Below are 16,028 nucleotides of genomic sequence, written 5' to 3'. Positions count from 1 at the left end.
GCCATGCAATCTGAATTAGACTCCATGTCTGAAAACCAAGTTTGGGATTTGGTCGATTTGCCAGATGGCTACAAGGCCATAGGAAGCAAATGGGTTTTCAAACTGAAAAAGGACAAGGATGGGAAACTAGAAGTTTTTAAAGCTAGATTGGTTGCAAAAGGTTACAGGAAAGTTCACGTTGTGGATTATGATGAAACCTTTTCACCAGTTGCAATGCTAAAGTCTATTCGGATAATGTTAGCAATCGCTGCATATTACGATTACGAAATATGGCAGATGGATCTAGGAGAAGCACAGTACTTATCGGAAATGACATTCCTATGTTGAACGCTGTCAAGATTTGGCTTGGGAAATGTTTTTCGATGAAGGATCTAGGAGAAGCACAGTACATACTGGGCATCAAGATTTACAAAGATAGATCAAAAAAGATGATTGGACTTAGTTAAAGCACTTATATCAATAAGGTGCTTGAAAGGTTCAATATGGAAGACTCTAAGCGAGGATACCTACCCATGTCTCATGGAATGACTCTAAGCAAGACTCAGTGCCCAAAGACACTGGATGAGCGTAGACGAATGAATGGGATTCCATATGCATCATTGATTGGTTCAATAATGTATACTATGATATCTACACGCCCGAATGTTGCGTACGCACTCAGTGCTACGAGAAAATACCAGTCAGACCCAAGAGAGGCACATTGGGCTACTGCCTAGAATATTCTGAAGTACCTGAAAAGGCACAAAGATGATTTCCTGGTCTATGGTGGAGATAATGAATTAATTGTTAAAGGCTATACGGACGCACGTTTCCAAATCGACAAGGATGATTTCAGATCACAGTCTGGGTTTGTCTTCTGCCTCAACGGAGGTGCAATAAGCTGGAAAAGTGCTAATCAAAGCACCATTGCGGATTCTACAACTGAAGCGGAGTACATTGCTGCACATGAAGCAGCAAAGGAAGCTATTTGGCTAAGGAAGTTCATAGGTGAACTTGGTGTAGTCCCCTCCATGAAAGGACCAATAGCTCTATATTGTGATAATAACGGAGTTATTGCACAGGCAAAGGAGCCTAGACACCACCAGAGAGTCAAGCATGTACTTCGTAGATTTCACCTTCTACGAGAGTTCGTTGAAAGAAAAGAAGTCGAGATAAGCAAGATTGGAACTGACGACAACATTTCAGATTCATTAACTAAACCTCTGCCACAAGCGAAGCACAACTCGCACACTGCAGCTATGGGAATCAAGCATGTTAGAGAATGGCTTTGATGTCCTTATTTAATGTTTTAAAGTTTTAGAGTTTAATACTTTATAAAACGTTATTGGTTAATGTGAAGGGGTCGAAAAAGCGCGAGGCTAATGCGTGACCTTGTCCCTCGTGGGTGTGACGATTCTTTTTATTCAATCAAGTGTAATTGGATTTCCTGTGAGTATACACCCAATTGACTAGTAATATATAGGAGTCGCCATTCAGTTTTTAACGACAATGAGAAAAACTGACAAAACCCGGTTATCGTGACATAAAGGGAGTGCAATTATGTTTGACCACGACGGCCGTAGGTTCCCTTGTGATCCCTGGTGTGGGGATCTCTCAATATACACCCGCAAGGTAGAGATTGAGGGTTCGGGGGACTGTAACTACCGAGAGGAGTAATTCGCTCGTCGATAACTCCAGAGGCAGGATATCCTTACTAGCTCAGCATAAATAATTGAAGGGACATGCGTTAACTATTAAACTAATCTGAGTTGATTTTAGCAATATGCAACATATAACACTAATTCGATCGTGATTATCTGATTTAAGTAGCATTAAGGGACCTAGCATGATAATCCGATTTCCCAAAAATATTATATTTGTTAGGCGTGATAGAACAATCATATTAGGTTAGTTTAACAGTTCATAAAAAGGGCGAGGAAAGCAGTTAAGTCATCGAAAAGGGACACATCACAACGCACCCTTGAGAGGTGCGTCACGGTTCTCAGAAAACTAACCACTTTGACTTTGTTATTTCTCCTTTTTATTTAACGAATCTCAATTATGGGACAGGATACGTTCTGTTCGATTTATGGATCGATTGCGACAGAACGCGTGAACAGTTTCGCATCGAGAGGCTTAGCCTAAGGGGTTTAGAGTCAATACTCAAAATATATTATGTGTTGTTGTGTGTTGTTTCACGTCGAAACTAGGGGCCTATTTATAGGGAAGAGTTCGTGGAAAGATAGAATTGCAGAGTTCTAATCCGCAAAGAGTTAGGAAAAAACACGTACCCAGGTACTTTCAGCGCCCAGCTCTGGGCGTCAAAGATTTCGGCGCCCAGCTCTGGGCGTTGAAAATAGGATCCTGGCAATTTCAGCGCCCAGGGTTGGGCGTTGAAATTGCTGTTTGGGCCGTTTCTTCGTCAGATTCCGATTCCTAGAATCCGGAGAGTTTGAGATTAATTCGAGTCTTTTAGCGCGTATGAATTTCATGACGGAATGCGTCTGGGCCCGTTACGAACTCTAGGTTCGTTAGGATTTTAATTAATACGTAACTCTTATTTCCGAATCCTATTAGGAATAGGATTCTCGCAGTTTTCTATCTCATTTAGGTTTTATGTTGGAGTGCAACACCTAATTCTGATAGGTTTCTATCCTTTATGTTTTGCCACTTTTAGAAGCTACCTTTTACGGCAATTACTATTTGGTGAAATGAAATGGGGAATCGAGATTCGTTTATTTTATAGGAGATGCGTTGTCAAGTGGAGTTTTTATGCTTTCATCATCGAACCTTTCCCTTGCGGGAATGGGGACAAAACTAGGTGTCTACAGTTAACCATTCATATAAATGAATAGAATTCATTTTTCCGTTTAATTTGTGGTTTATTAAATGATGAGTCCCTTAAAATTGACGATATATTCAAGATAGACTGTCAGGACCAGTCCTGTGACTAAGAAATGTCTATCAAGTGAACTTGAATGTCAAAAGTTGAAAATGGTCCCTAGTCGGAGTTTTCTATAAAGATGGACGCATAGAAAACACTAGTTAGACGACTAGAATGCAAGATGACTAGTAGTTCTGTTTCTTGAACTATGTGGACATGGCAATGTCGCAATCATTTGCATAGATACTTACTTTGGGAAGACTAGTATCGGACAGACCTATGAAACTTTACTTTAAGAGATGAAAATCTGTCACAAGTAAATTTCACTGAAATAATTAGACACTAGTCCTCAGTACCTGAGTGATTTGAGATTACTTGTTTGAGAACTGGTTACTTTGACGTTGTCAACCTTCGCACCGTAAAAGGAGGCCATAACAGCAACGTTCGGGTAATCACCTATCAAACAAAGTCTAACCTCAAGATCACAAGATTGGGATTGTCCTCCCATAAATCGGGATGAGATGCTGAAAGTTGTGCAAGGCCACTCGGAGAGCTAGAAACTGTAAAATGCATGGCTGTGCTCAGATGAATCATAGGCTATGATTATCTGTTTATTTGATCAGTTGAACTCTGAAACCGAGAAACACCTCTGGACATAATAAGGATGACAACTCTTACCTTATGTTCATCAGCAAGAATCAAACGACAAAGGAATTAGGCAATGCACACTTTTCCCTAAGGACAAGTGGGAGACTGAAGAAAATAATGCCCTTGGTCCAAGTATGAATTCAATGCTAAGTATAATAAATGCGGTTCAGTATTAATTAATTATGCAAGTTAATAATTCAGTGAGATCCAGTGAACTGTATGCCTAGCTAGAGGTCGCTTCAGTTCAAGTGGAATTAATAATATTAATCCAGAGCTTACTTTTGGCTGAAACCGTAGGGTCACACAAATAGTACGTGAACGGATCAAGTATTTATGTGAATTAAATACTCCATTTATGGATATTCGGAATCGACGGATCTCGGTTCCAGTGGGAGCTGAAATCGTCAAAAGGAAAATTATGAATACTCCGGAAACGATGATATTGCCGGAAACGGAAATATGGATCGTATTGAAAATATATATATTATCCAAGTCGTAGATGTTGCCGGAAACGGAAAGATGGTGCGTATCGGAAAATATTATCGGAAATGGAAATATTGCCGGAATCGGAAATATTGCCGGAAACGGAAAAAATGCCAGAATCGGAAATATTATCGGAATCAGAAATAAAATCCGGAATCGGAAATATTAAATATTTGTTCGAAACGGAAATTAAATCTGGAATCAAAAATATTAAATATTGTTCGAATCGGAAATGAATTCCGGAATCGGAAAATTAATCGGAAGCGCATCGTACGAAATAAACATCGGACGAGCTTGCTAGAAGCAAGGCCCACCACGAAGCTAGGCCCGCGCCTAGCGAATCCCGCGCAAGCACAGTAGGCGAGCAGCACAGCCCGCCAAGCAAGCTAGCCCAGCCGAGCAATAAAGCAAGGCCAGGCCCAGCGAGCGGCAAGGCCAGCAGGCTGGCACGCCCTTCGTGGGCCGCGTACCAGCTGCTGGGCCGAGCCAACCCACCGCGCGCGGGCAGGTGATAGGGTGTTTTTCCGTCGTTGAATAGAAATTCACCTCACCAAATAAAATTTATAAAACCACTAAACTAACCGGCTATATGGACTATAGCGGCAAGTATAGGGATCGTCCCATAGAAACGGTGGTTATCGAGTTGAGATATTAAGCTAGTTCGAACAAGAATTGGTTTGAATTATCACTAAGAAACTAAAACTAACAATTAAACGAAATTGAATCAAGATAGGGAAACGTTAGGGAGTCGGGGATAGGCTAGGAAAATCGGGGGAAATGAACTAAACTATCTAGCAATGATGATCATGCAACGACTTGGCAAATAGGCAAATAGCATCAAATGACGAACCCGCCACCTCTCGGATGGGGTATGCTAAGCGTCTAATCTACGGAAGAGCTTTCGCCTAATCCTAGACTAAACAAACTTGCATATAATAGGCACAACTATTTTCTTACACAAGATAGGCTCACAATCTCTTGCCAAACCTAACCTATGCTTCCAATTGAATCTAATCGAATAGCATTTGCAACTACCACTCAGTTAGGCATAGATATCCTATCACTAAATCATATTTAATCACATTAATCAATCAACAATCAATCATCAATTCCCCCTAATTAAGCCCCTAGATTCTCCCCTTTCCCTAACCTAATTCTACTCACTAATCATTAATTCTAGGCTAGAAAGCATGAAATTGAAAGATTAGAAAGAGAGAATCAAAGAGTAGAACAACCAATTGAACAATCAACTAGAAAATGAAGAATCAAAGTAACTAAAGTCAAGGCAAAGAAGAACTCAAGAATTAAAGGAATTAAAGAACAGTCAACAATCATAACAAGAGCAAGAAGTAAGAAATTGAATTGAATTGCAAGAAATTAGAAAAAGAGTTTAAGGAATTACAACTTGATGCTTCAATGGAGGAGAGTTTCTCTCTCTAGAAATGCTGAAAATCTATTTTGGGATTCTAAAAATGTAAAACTAAAATTCTACAATAAAATTAAAAAATGAAAAATCTATTTATAAGTTTCCCCAAATAGAAGCCGAAATTCGAAAACAAGCAGCTCGCGCAGCCATTCGGTCGAACATACCCACTGTGCGACCGAACATAAGAAACCCATTCGAGTAAACATTAAGACTTGTGCGAGCAAACGCAGCGAAGAACAATTCCTTCGTCATGCGCGACCGAACAAGAAAGCCTGTTCGGTAGAATAGTGTTTTCTTGGCCTTTGTCTCCTTTGAGCTTTGATTTGGTCGAACAGAAAAACCTGTGTGGGCGCACAACTCTTGTGCGGTCGAACACAATACCTGTGCGGTCGTTTACCAATTTTGAGGCATTCTGTCTCCAAAATCCATTTTGTCCGACCGAACAAAAAGGAACATTCGGTCGCACAAAACTGCAGATTCCTTGATGTCCATCAGCCCTCCTCTGTTCGGGCGCACAAGTAACAACTCGATCGCACAAGCCCTGTTTTGGCTCAATTCTACTTGTTTTCCATCACTTTTCATCATGATCACCTATAAAGCACAAGATGGAAAGAAACTTATAAAAATCACACAAAAAGCTATAAAAACTATAAAAAAGAATAACAAACTAACATAAATCCTAAGCTAAGAGCGACATAAATGTCGCTCATCAGCAGGCCCCTTGTGGGCTGTTCGTGTGTGTTTCGAATCCTTATGCATTTAGGATTTATCCGATTAAATTATTTTCCTGAAACTACTAGAATTAGTTGTTAAGCTAAACACTAAAATTAATAGATTTAATTTAAGTCTAATTCTAATTGAATTAGATAAATTGAATCCTAATAGGTTTCTAGTTCCGATAATCCTACCCTATAAATAGGTGATGGAAATCACAATTTATAATACATCAAAAAGTATTCATATAGTTTTAAGTTAAAAACTAAGGTTAATAATTTGCCAAATAATTATAAACGAATAACATAATACCTTAGGCTAAATTCTAGTTAATTGAATCTAAGACGGAACCGAACGTGTTGTGGACTATCTACGGAGGGACTACACTTGAAGTCCTAAACTTGTTCTTGTTCGGTTCAGGAGCAGCTAGGGAAGGCACGCTTCGAATGTATGCATCCTAAATTATGTTAATTTTTATGTGGCAATTAATTTGGATTCCTGGCTTTATGGATTTTAGGCATGAAATATATGTTTTATATTTGTCATAACCTAACATGATTTAGTAAATTTCATTACTTAATCTAAAACGATATCATAAGATCTTTGTAAATAGATCGTAATACCCAGTATGTACTAAGTTTCGCCTTGGTCCATCATTGATGAATGATTTCAAATCTAAGTCATTAGCATTTGAATGTTATTTCACAACAGAGAGATATGTGTATGATACACATAGGACCAAATTAAGTTTTACGTACTCCCACTAAACTTCTTATACATCTATAAGAATCATGTACATTTTATGAAACTAAAATACTTATTAGTTTCACTAAAATACATATTTCCAATTCCCAATTGCTTGCTTAAATCTGTACTTAGATTTTATAAATTAGTTTTCCCTTTTCAAGTATTTATTTGGATCCACAAATCCTATCACATGCCATATACATAGTTTCTTCAAACATTTGATTGAGGAAAATGTTTTGTCATCCAATTGCCATATGTACCAATATGCAATAATTGCTTGATTTATAGACTTCAGCATTACAATTATGCATGAGGTTTCAACACAATCCATGCCATGAATTTGCTTGTAACCTTTAGCAACTAATCTAGGTTTGTGTGTGAACACAATTCTATGTTTGATGGGTTTTATCCGTAAAACCAATTCGCAACCAATAGGTGTAAATCTATTCTTGCAAATCATCAAATTTTCAATTTTGTCATCAAAAAATTGGTTATGTTTTATGGCCTTCAGCCATCTAAAACATCTGAGTCTGTATATGGCCTCTAACCATTTTAGGGAATCTAGGTTTCGTCATAGCTTTCTTACAAGTCACAAACTCATTAATCTACATGATAATAGTTTGACTGTAAGTTGTAGGTTTCTTCACTATCTAATAGAAGAATCACATAGTTTCAGTGACCTGAACTCCATGTTAATTTCTTCACTATCTAATAGAAGAATCTCATAGTTTTAGTGTCTTACTTGGGTATAGAACATCAAACAATAGAATATCAACAAACACTTGAAAGTCTTTCAATATTCTGTTCTCCTTGAAGCACTTGTAAAGTCTCCTAAGAGATGTCTATTCTTTAAACCCACTTCTAAAGTCCTTAAAGAATAAGTGGTCGGATTTTCTGAAGAACTTCGAAAAGCCTCCGGAATGTCCATTTATGTTTGTTGTTCTCCTCAAAGACTTTCGAGGTCCAATTTCTCCCACTTGTCATTTTGGAAAAGAATCTCCAAAAGGACACTTTTCCGAGCAAACAAACATTATGTTCTCAAAAATTCGTGGTAGAAACAATACCCTTGTGTCTCATTTGAATAAATCACAATGAAACATATATCTATACTTGGGCCTTAGTTTGTTGAATAACAAACACTAACCTCCCACTGAGTTTAGCAACTCCTTAGATATATATATATATATATATTGAAAAGATATTCTGAAATTACTTTTCAATAGCTTTGACGAATTTGGTTTAGTTTGGTGGTAGTTGAGCATTTTGTTTTAGAAATTATAGGAAAAGTCTTTATGATTCATCATTGAACGAATCAAGTAATAATTGACTTCTATAATTCCAACTTAGATATGCCAAATCTTATGGAGCTAGATCGTGAAATTACAACACACAATCATTGATGATCATTTTTGGTCTTAAGGTAATCATCATCATGATCTAACCTAGATCTTTATGATTTCTTGCCAAGTGGTGATTTTATACTTTTTCTATGAATCTTTGAACTAGCCAAACAGATTCAAATTTATATCATTGAGTAAATAAACCAATATTCACTCAAACCTAGGTGAAATAATAAAGTCATAAAATCTTTCTTTAGCTTTGAACTCCATCGTCTAGGCGTTTTAACAATAGTTCATATCTTTTGTTACTTTCAACAAGTAAGACTAGCTTGTCTTGAATGATCTAGAAATCGATCAACTTTCAAAAGTCCATCAAAAGAGAGCTTTAGAACGTTAACTTGTTGATATGGTCTAAGTAACAATGCCAAAGATTTGTGGAACTCAAATCAAGAGATTGATTTGAACCTAGTAAAGTTCTTATTGTTAAAGATTTGTTTGTTTTAATCAAGCACACATGACTCAACCCGTAAATGACCATTTCATTCAAATCACAAACAAACATTGTTTTTGTCTTTCTTGAATGTGAGTCTTTCTGTGTTTGAAAACAGAAATTTAGGTATGCTGATTATGGAACAAAATAGCCATTAAGTTCCAGCCTTGAAAGGACTTAAAACAAACTAGATTACCCTACAACTAATGTAGCATTGTCATGCTTCATTTCCCACTTGTAGGCCATTAGTGTATCCTAGCTTCCATCATTTGAGTTATTACCGAAGTAAGAACCTCAAGCGGTATATGATACCAAGGAAGTGAGATTGCTAGGTTACTTTTCTTTAAACCTAAACTTATAGGTAGAAACGGAATCGTAAATTCCTTTCATTTGTTCCTTGTTTTCCTATTTCTTGTACCCTTTCTTATAGCCTTAAGAATTGAATTCTCTAGTGTTGGCTTTTATACTTTGTCCAATGTTACTCCAACAAAGTTCTTTCCATTTTATTTATGTTGAAGCTTCCAAAGTTCTTTAAGCATGGATCTATTCAAATGTCTAGGGACTAGACTCATTCGAGAATTAAATGGATAAAAGATATTAAGTTGTTAACCATTGGTAAAGCTGAGCGTTTAAACTCAATGCTTTATGATCTCAAAGTTACATTGTATTTTCAATTCACAAGCACCAATCGGTTTGCCATTTGACTTTGATACTCGAAAACAACTATAAAAGTCTCTAAAAGAAGCGTACATTTTAAATTGTTCATTTTCTCTCATTTCCGTGAATCGTTCTTGGATTCACTACCAATCGAGGAAATTTACTGTTACCTTTCTAAAAGGATTTACCGAAGTGCAAGATATATAATTATAAACAATAATTAAAACATACATTGAAGAATGCAAAGTCTAAACATTTATCATGAATAATAACTTGAAAATTAAAGCAATCATGCAATTTAAACAAGTCATTGGCATTTTATTCGAATTTATTGTTCCAACAGGTGTGAATAAAATGAATCCAAGATCCTAATTTCATTGAAGAATTAAACACATTATGTATTTAGACTCAATTCTAAAATATTTTAGGTAAGAAAATCCTTTGCTAATAGTCTAGAAACTACTCTTGGTTGATAGGCACGTCTAAGAACTTATTAGGTAAACCTATCCCGTTTGCCACGACATAAAAGGACTCCTTACTTATATTGTTGAGTTTCACCAAAACTAACATGTACTCACAATTATTTGTGTACCTTACCCCTTTAGGATAAAAACTATTACTTGAAGGAAATAATGCCCTTGGTCCAAGTATGCATATAATATTAAGTCTAATAAATGCGGTTCAGTATTAATTAACAAGTTAATAATTCAGTGAGATGAAGTGAGCTGAATGCCTAGCTAGAGGCCGCTTCAGTTCAAGTGGAATTAATTATATTAATCCACTGCTTACTCTTGACTGAACCCGTAGGGTCGCACAAATAGTACGTAAACGGATCAAGTATGTAATGACATTAAATACTCCATCTATGGATATTCGGAATCGACGGATCTCGGTTTCAGTGGGAGCTAAGATCGTCAAAGCCAAGCAAATGAATACTCCGGAAACGATGATATTGCCGGAAACGAAAATATGGATCGTATCGGAAATATAAATATTATCTAAGTCTTAGATGTTGCCGGAAACGGAAACATGGTACGTATCGGAAAATATTAATGGAAATGGAAAATATTGCCGGAATCGGAAATATTGCCGGAAACGGAAATATTGTCTGAATCGGAAATATTATCGGAATCGGAAAATAATTCCGGAAACGGAAATATTAAATATTTGTTCGAAACGGAAATTAATTCCGGAATCGGAAATATTAAATATTGTTCGTATCGGAAATGAATTCCGGAACCAGGAATTTAATCGGAAGCGCATTGTACGAATTAGCATCAGACGAGGCTTGCTAGATGAAGGCCTAGCACGAAGCCAGGCCCGCCCTCAACAAGCCAAGCGCCCAAACACGGAGCTGCCACAGCCTCGCCAGGCCCAGCACAAGGCCAGGCCCAGCAAGGCGCGCGCGGGCTGCGAGGCCGCGCCTGCTCGTGTGGGCCGCAAGGCCTGCGCGGGTGCGTGCGTTCCTCGTAGTCGTGCAACACTCGTGTTCGTATTGAATCCTAATCCTATTGGAATTCGTGCATTGATTAAAACCTAACCCTAATCCTAAGAGATTAAATTTATTATTTAGGGTTCTAATAGGATTCTAATTAAAAAATCCATATCCTAGTAAGATTATAATTCCTTTCCATAAACTCTATAAATATCGGCCTAGGGTCACATATTTAACAGACGATTTTGAAGTATTCAAAGGTAAGATTTTTAAGCAAAAATCAGCCAAACACTTGCAACCCAAATAGCCGAAAATCCTAGTAACCTTAAGGGCGATTCTAGTTGGTCAAGCTTAAGGCGGATCCGAACGTGCTGTGGACTATCTACGGAGGGACGACACTTGGAGTCCTAAAGACTTGTTCTTGTTCGGTTCGGGCGCACCTAGGGAGGGCACGCTACTAAGTGTATGCATTTGAATTATGCTAAATGATTATGTGTAAATAATATGTTTCCTGGCTTTATGGTTTTTCCGCATGATTTATGTTTATTCATATGTATCATAACCTAACAGTGGTATCACGAGCCTCTTATTATTTTCATAATCTAAATTGCATGAACATGGTTAAGTTTTACAAATTTGCAAAGAATTAAAAGGGGTGATTAATTTTCGTAATTGTTAATTAATTGCAAATTGCGTTTATTTAATTATATGTACGCAGTTTTTCGGCAGTTTCTTCGTTACTCATCCAAATCGAGTGATTTTTGTGTCAATTCCGCATGTAAAAGGCATTCTAAAATTCGAAGCCTAACTATGACTTTTCGGAGGTTTTAGTTTTTCGAACGCAAAAGTTTGTAAATTTAAGATGTTAAATTAAATATTTGCGATTCTTGTTGAAAAATCTTGAGTTTTTGATTGACCTACAGTATATGTTTAACAATTATGAATGCCTAGACTTGTTAATTATACAACCTAATTTGTAATTATGATTAATTTGTTGAAATTCGAATAATTTAGAATTGATTTGATTTTCATAATTAATTAATAATTTAATTAGGTATCCATGATTCAAATCCATCATAAAAATTGTTAATTTATGTTAAATTTTTAATTTTTATGACCTAGATTTGAATCCTTGTTAAATCGGAAATTAATTGATTAATAAATTTTCGATTTTTCGCCCTAAAGTTTTGAAATTAATATGTTTTATTAATTCGTCATTAATTTTAAATTAAAAATTTTAAATTTTTATGAAAAAGCTCATGAATATTGCACGCACAAAGCAATGGAAGCTACGTGTTACCCTTAAGGGGTGTTGTATAGTGCGGGCACGCGACGACTAGCAAGGGAGCTCGTCGCCCGTGCGGTACGAATGCAGCGAGCAACATAGCGTGGCGCGCGCGCGAAGCAAAGGAGCTGGCTGTGTGTGCTATGCGATGGGCGTGGGCAAGGGGCAAGGCAAGCGAGCAGTCGCGTGTGGGCAGCAAGCGAGCTACGCCACCGCGCGCACTGCCTCGCGCCAGCGATCGAAGCCTCGCGCAGCGAGCGCTGGCTCGCGTGCAGCGAGCGGTGCCTTGCGAGGGTGAACAGCAGCAGACGCGACACAGCACAGAGGATGCGCGCATCGTGGCCAGCGATGGCTGCATGTGCGTGTGGCCTATGGTTGTGCGTTGCGTGGTGATGTGCGTACCTTGTGTTACGATTAAATCGTTTTAAATTTTAATTTGAGTTTTTCAGTTCGAGTAATTTTAATTATTTTTTAAATTAATAATTTAAATTGTTTTCTTGGATTTTAATTTTGAATATTATAATTATTATAAATTTTAATTTATTCTAAATATTTTCCTAAAATTAAAAACCTTGAATTAATTTAAATTCGACTGAAAATAAATTAAATAAGTGGATTCAATTATAAATTTATATGAGCTTTAAATTTTAATTAAATTTTTATGTTTCCGGTTAGACTAGAAATACATTTTTATGTTTAAAATTAGTAAAGCATATGAATTTATTGGTTTAAGTGGGAGCAATTTTAGTCATAAACTCTTGATTAGGTCTACAAATCCTTTAAGGTTAAACAACTTGATTAGAATTAATAAGGACTGAATAATTGGTAGATTATTGGTGCCCTTAATTAATTGCTGCAAATATTTAAGTGATGCATACAATGTGTTTTAACAAACCAATTATGTGGGCCATTCATGATAATGAATGGATGAATGGTATATATTGTATATGTACTGTTTTGCAGGTTATAAAGTGACTAGTATGGCCCAAATAGGATAGAAAATATGGTCTGCGTACCATTAATTTGAATGTAATTGGTCTAAAGCACCAAATTTGTTTTTCAATTCAAATATGGTCTGCGTACCATCAAATAGTTGTAATTAGTTTAATTATAGCTTATCCTATTTGAAGAAAATGGCGCCTCCCACGGAGATTTTCATGACCGACTTTGAAGTTGAAGCTTCAAGATGAAGTCGGGCCATACTAGATCACATTTATCTTATGCATGTTTTAAGTTATTTATTGCTTTTAAATATGTCTTAAATATGCATGAGATCGAAGCTTGATTATGTTGCATGATTAAGGATTTTAGTTCACTTAAAATCTATCCAACATAGTAAGAGCCTTAAGTTCCAAACTTAAAAATTGAGTTAAAAGGTGCCATGCCAAAATAACACTTACTTGGATATCCTTTTTTTCATCGATCTTAGTAATAGTTTTCCGCCATAGCGAGGTGTTACTTATCGATACTAAAGGGGTAAGGTACACAAATAATTATGAGTACATGTTAGTTTTGGTGAAACTCAACGATGTAAGTAAGGAGTCCTTTTATGTCGTGGCAAAATCGATAGGTTTACCTAATAAGTTCTTAGACGTACCTATCAACCAAGAGTAGTTTCTAGACTATTAGCAAAAGGCTTTTGCTTACCTAAGAGATTTTAGAATTGAGTCTAAATACATAATGTGCTTAATTCTTCAATGGTTTTTAGGATCTTGGAATCATTTTATTCACACCTGCCGGAACACATAACTTGAATAAAATGCTTAATGAACATTGAATTATGCATGTATGCTAGAATTTAAGTTTATTAAGAGAAACTGTGAATGATTATTTATTTGTTTATTCTTTTTCAATTGTAGTTTTAATTATGGCAAACAACAATTCATTCAACATTCGATCAATTCTCGAAAAGGAGAAGTTGAGCGGGAAAAACTTCCTTGACTGGCAAAGGAACTTGCAAATAGTTCTTATGCAGGACGAAAAGGAGTATGCCCTAGAAGAGGCGATGCCCGAAGCCGCAGGCGAAGGGGTCACTCAGGAAGCCCTCAATCGTTGGATTGATGCCAACAAGGATGTGAAATGTCAAATGCTTGCAACCATGAGTGCAGATCTACAGAAAACGTTCATCAACTCAGATGCTTTCACGATCATCAGTGAGTTAAAGAACATGTTCCAAGATCTGGCTCGGGTCGAAAGATTCGAGACTCATAGGCAAATTCTTGAGACCAAGCTTAAGAAAGGCGATCCCGGAAGTCCACATGTTCTCAAAATGATTGGACTCATTGAGAATATGAGTCGGCTGGATCAGCAATTCTCTCAGGAAATGGCTGTAGACACCATCATCCATTCTCTTCATAACGGGTATGATCAGTTCAAACTGAACTACAGTATGAATAGTCTGGACAAAACGCTCACTGAGCATCACGGTATGCTGAAGACCGCTGAAAAGACGCTCAAAAGTGATAAGCAAGATGTGCTTATGGTGCGTGGGGGCAAGTTCAAGAAATCTGGAAAGAAAAGGAATGCTAAGACAGGTGGCAACAAGGCCAGCCCAACTAAGCAAACTGGTGCCAAGTCTCAAAGGAGGAAGGTCAGTCAACCCACTTCTGAATCCGAATGCTTCTACTGCAAGAAGAAGGGGCATTGGAAGAGAGATTTCTTGAAGCTAAAGGAAGATCAGAAGAACGGAACAGTCGTTCCATCTTCAGGTATTTTCATTATAGACTGTACACTTGTTAATTCAACTTCTTGGGTATTAGATACTGGTTGTGGCTCACACTTATGTTCCAATTCACAAGGACTAAGAAGAAGTAGAAAGTTAAGCAAGGGTGAAGTCGACCTACGAGTGGGAAATGGAGCACGGATTGCTGCATTAGCTGTAGGAACATATTATTTGTCGTTTCCCTCTGGGCTAGTTTTGGAACTAGAAGAGTGTTTCCATGTTCCAAGTCTTATTAAAAACATCATTTCTATTTCTTGCTTAGATGCTAAGGGATTTTCCTTTTTAATAAAAGACAATAGTTGTTCGTTTTATTTTAAAGAGATGTTTTATGGATCTGCTAGATTAGTCAATGGACTTTATTTATTAGATCACGACAAACAAGTTTATAACATAAATACCAAAAAGGCCAAAAAGGATGATTCAGATCTCACCTATCTGTGGCATTGTCGATTAGGCCATATTAACTTGAAACGCATGGAAAGACTTCAAAAGGAAGGAATTCTAGAACCATTTGACTTAGAGGATTATGGTAAGTGCAAATCATGTTTACTTGGAAAAATGACAAAGCAACCTTTCTCTAAAGTTGGAGAAAGAGCAACTGAACTATTGGGTTTAATCCATACAGATGTATGTGGACCAATGAGTACAAATGCTAGGGGTGGTTTCAGCTACTTTATCACTTTCACTGATGACTTCAGTAGATATGGTTATGTCTACCTAATAAAGCATAAGTCTGAATCCTTTGAAAAATTCAAGGAATTTCAGAGTGAAGTAGAGAATCAATTAGGCAAGAAGATTAAGGCACTGCGGTCTGATAGAGGCGGTGAATATCTGAGCTATGAATTTGATGACCATCTGAAGGAATGTGGAATTCTATTAGAATTGACTCCTCCTGGAACACCACAATGGAACGGTGTGTCGGAACGGAGGAACAGAACCTTGCTAGACATGGTTAGATCAATTATGGGTCAGGCCGAACTTCCAATAGAATTCTGGGGACATGCACTAAATACAGCCGCACTCACTATAAATAGAGCTCCGTCTAAAGCTGTTGAAAAGACTCCATATGAGTTATGGTTTGGAAAGCCTCCAAAAGTGTCTTTTCTTAAGATTTGGGGATGTGAAGTATACGTCAAGAGATTAATTTCAGACAAACTTCATCCAAAATCTGACAAATGTATCCTTGTGGGCTATCCAAAGGAAACAAAGGGGTATTAC

The sequence above is a fragment of the Spinacia oleracea genome, chromosome 4 (assembly GCF_020520425.1).
Source record: "Spinacia oleracea cultivar Varoflay chromosome 4, BTI_SOV_V1, whole genome shotgun sequence".
NCBI classification, from domain to species: Eukaryota; Viridiplantae; Streptophyta; class Magnoliopsida; order Caryophyllales; family Amaranthaceae; genus Spinacia; species Spinacia oleracea.
The sequence above is the reverse complement of the archived record's forward strand: the minus strand, read 5'-3'. Positions refer to the sequence as shown.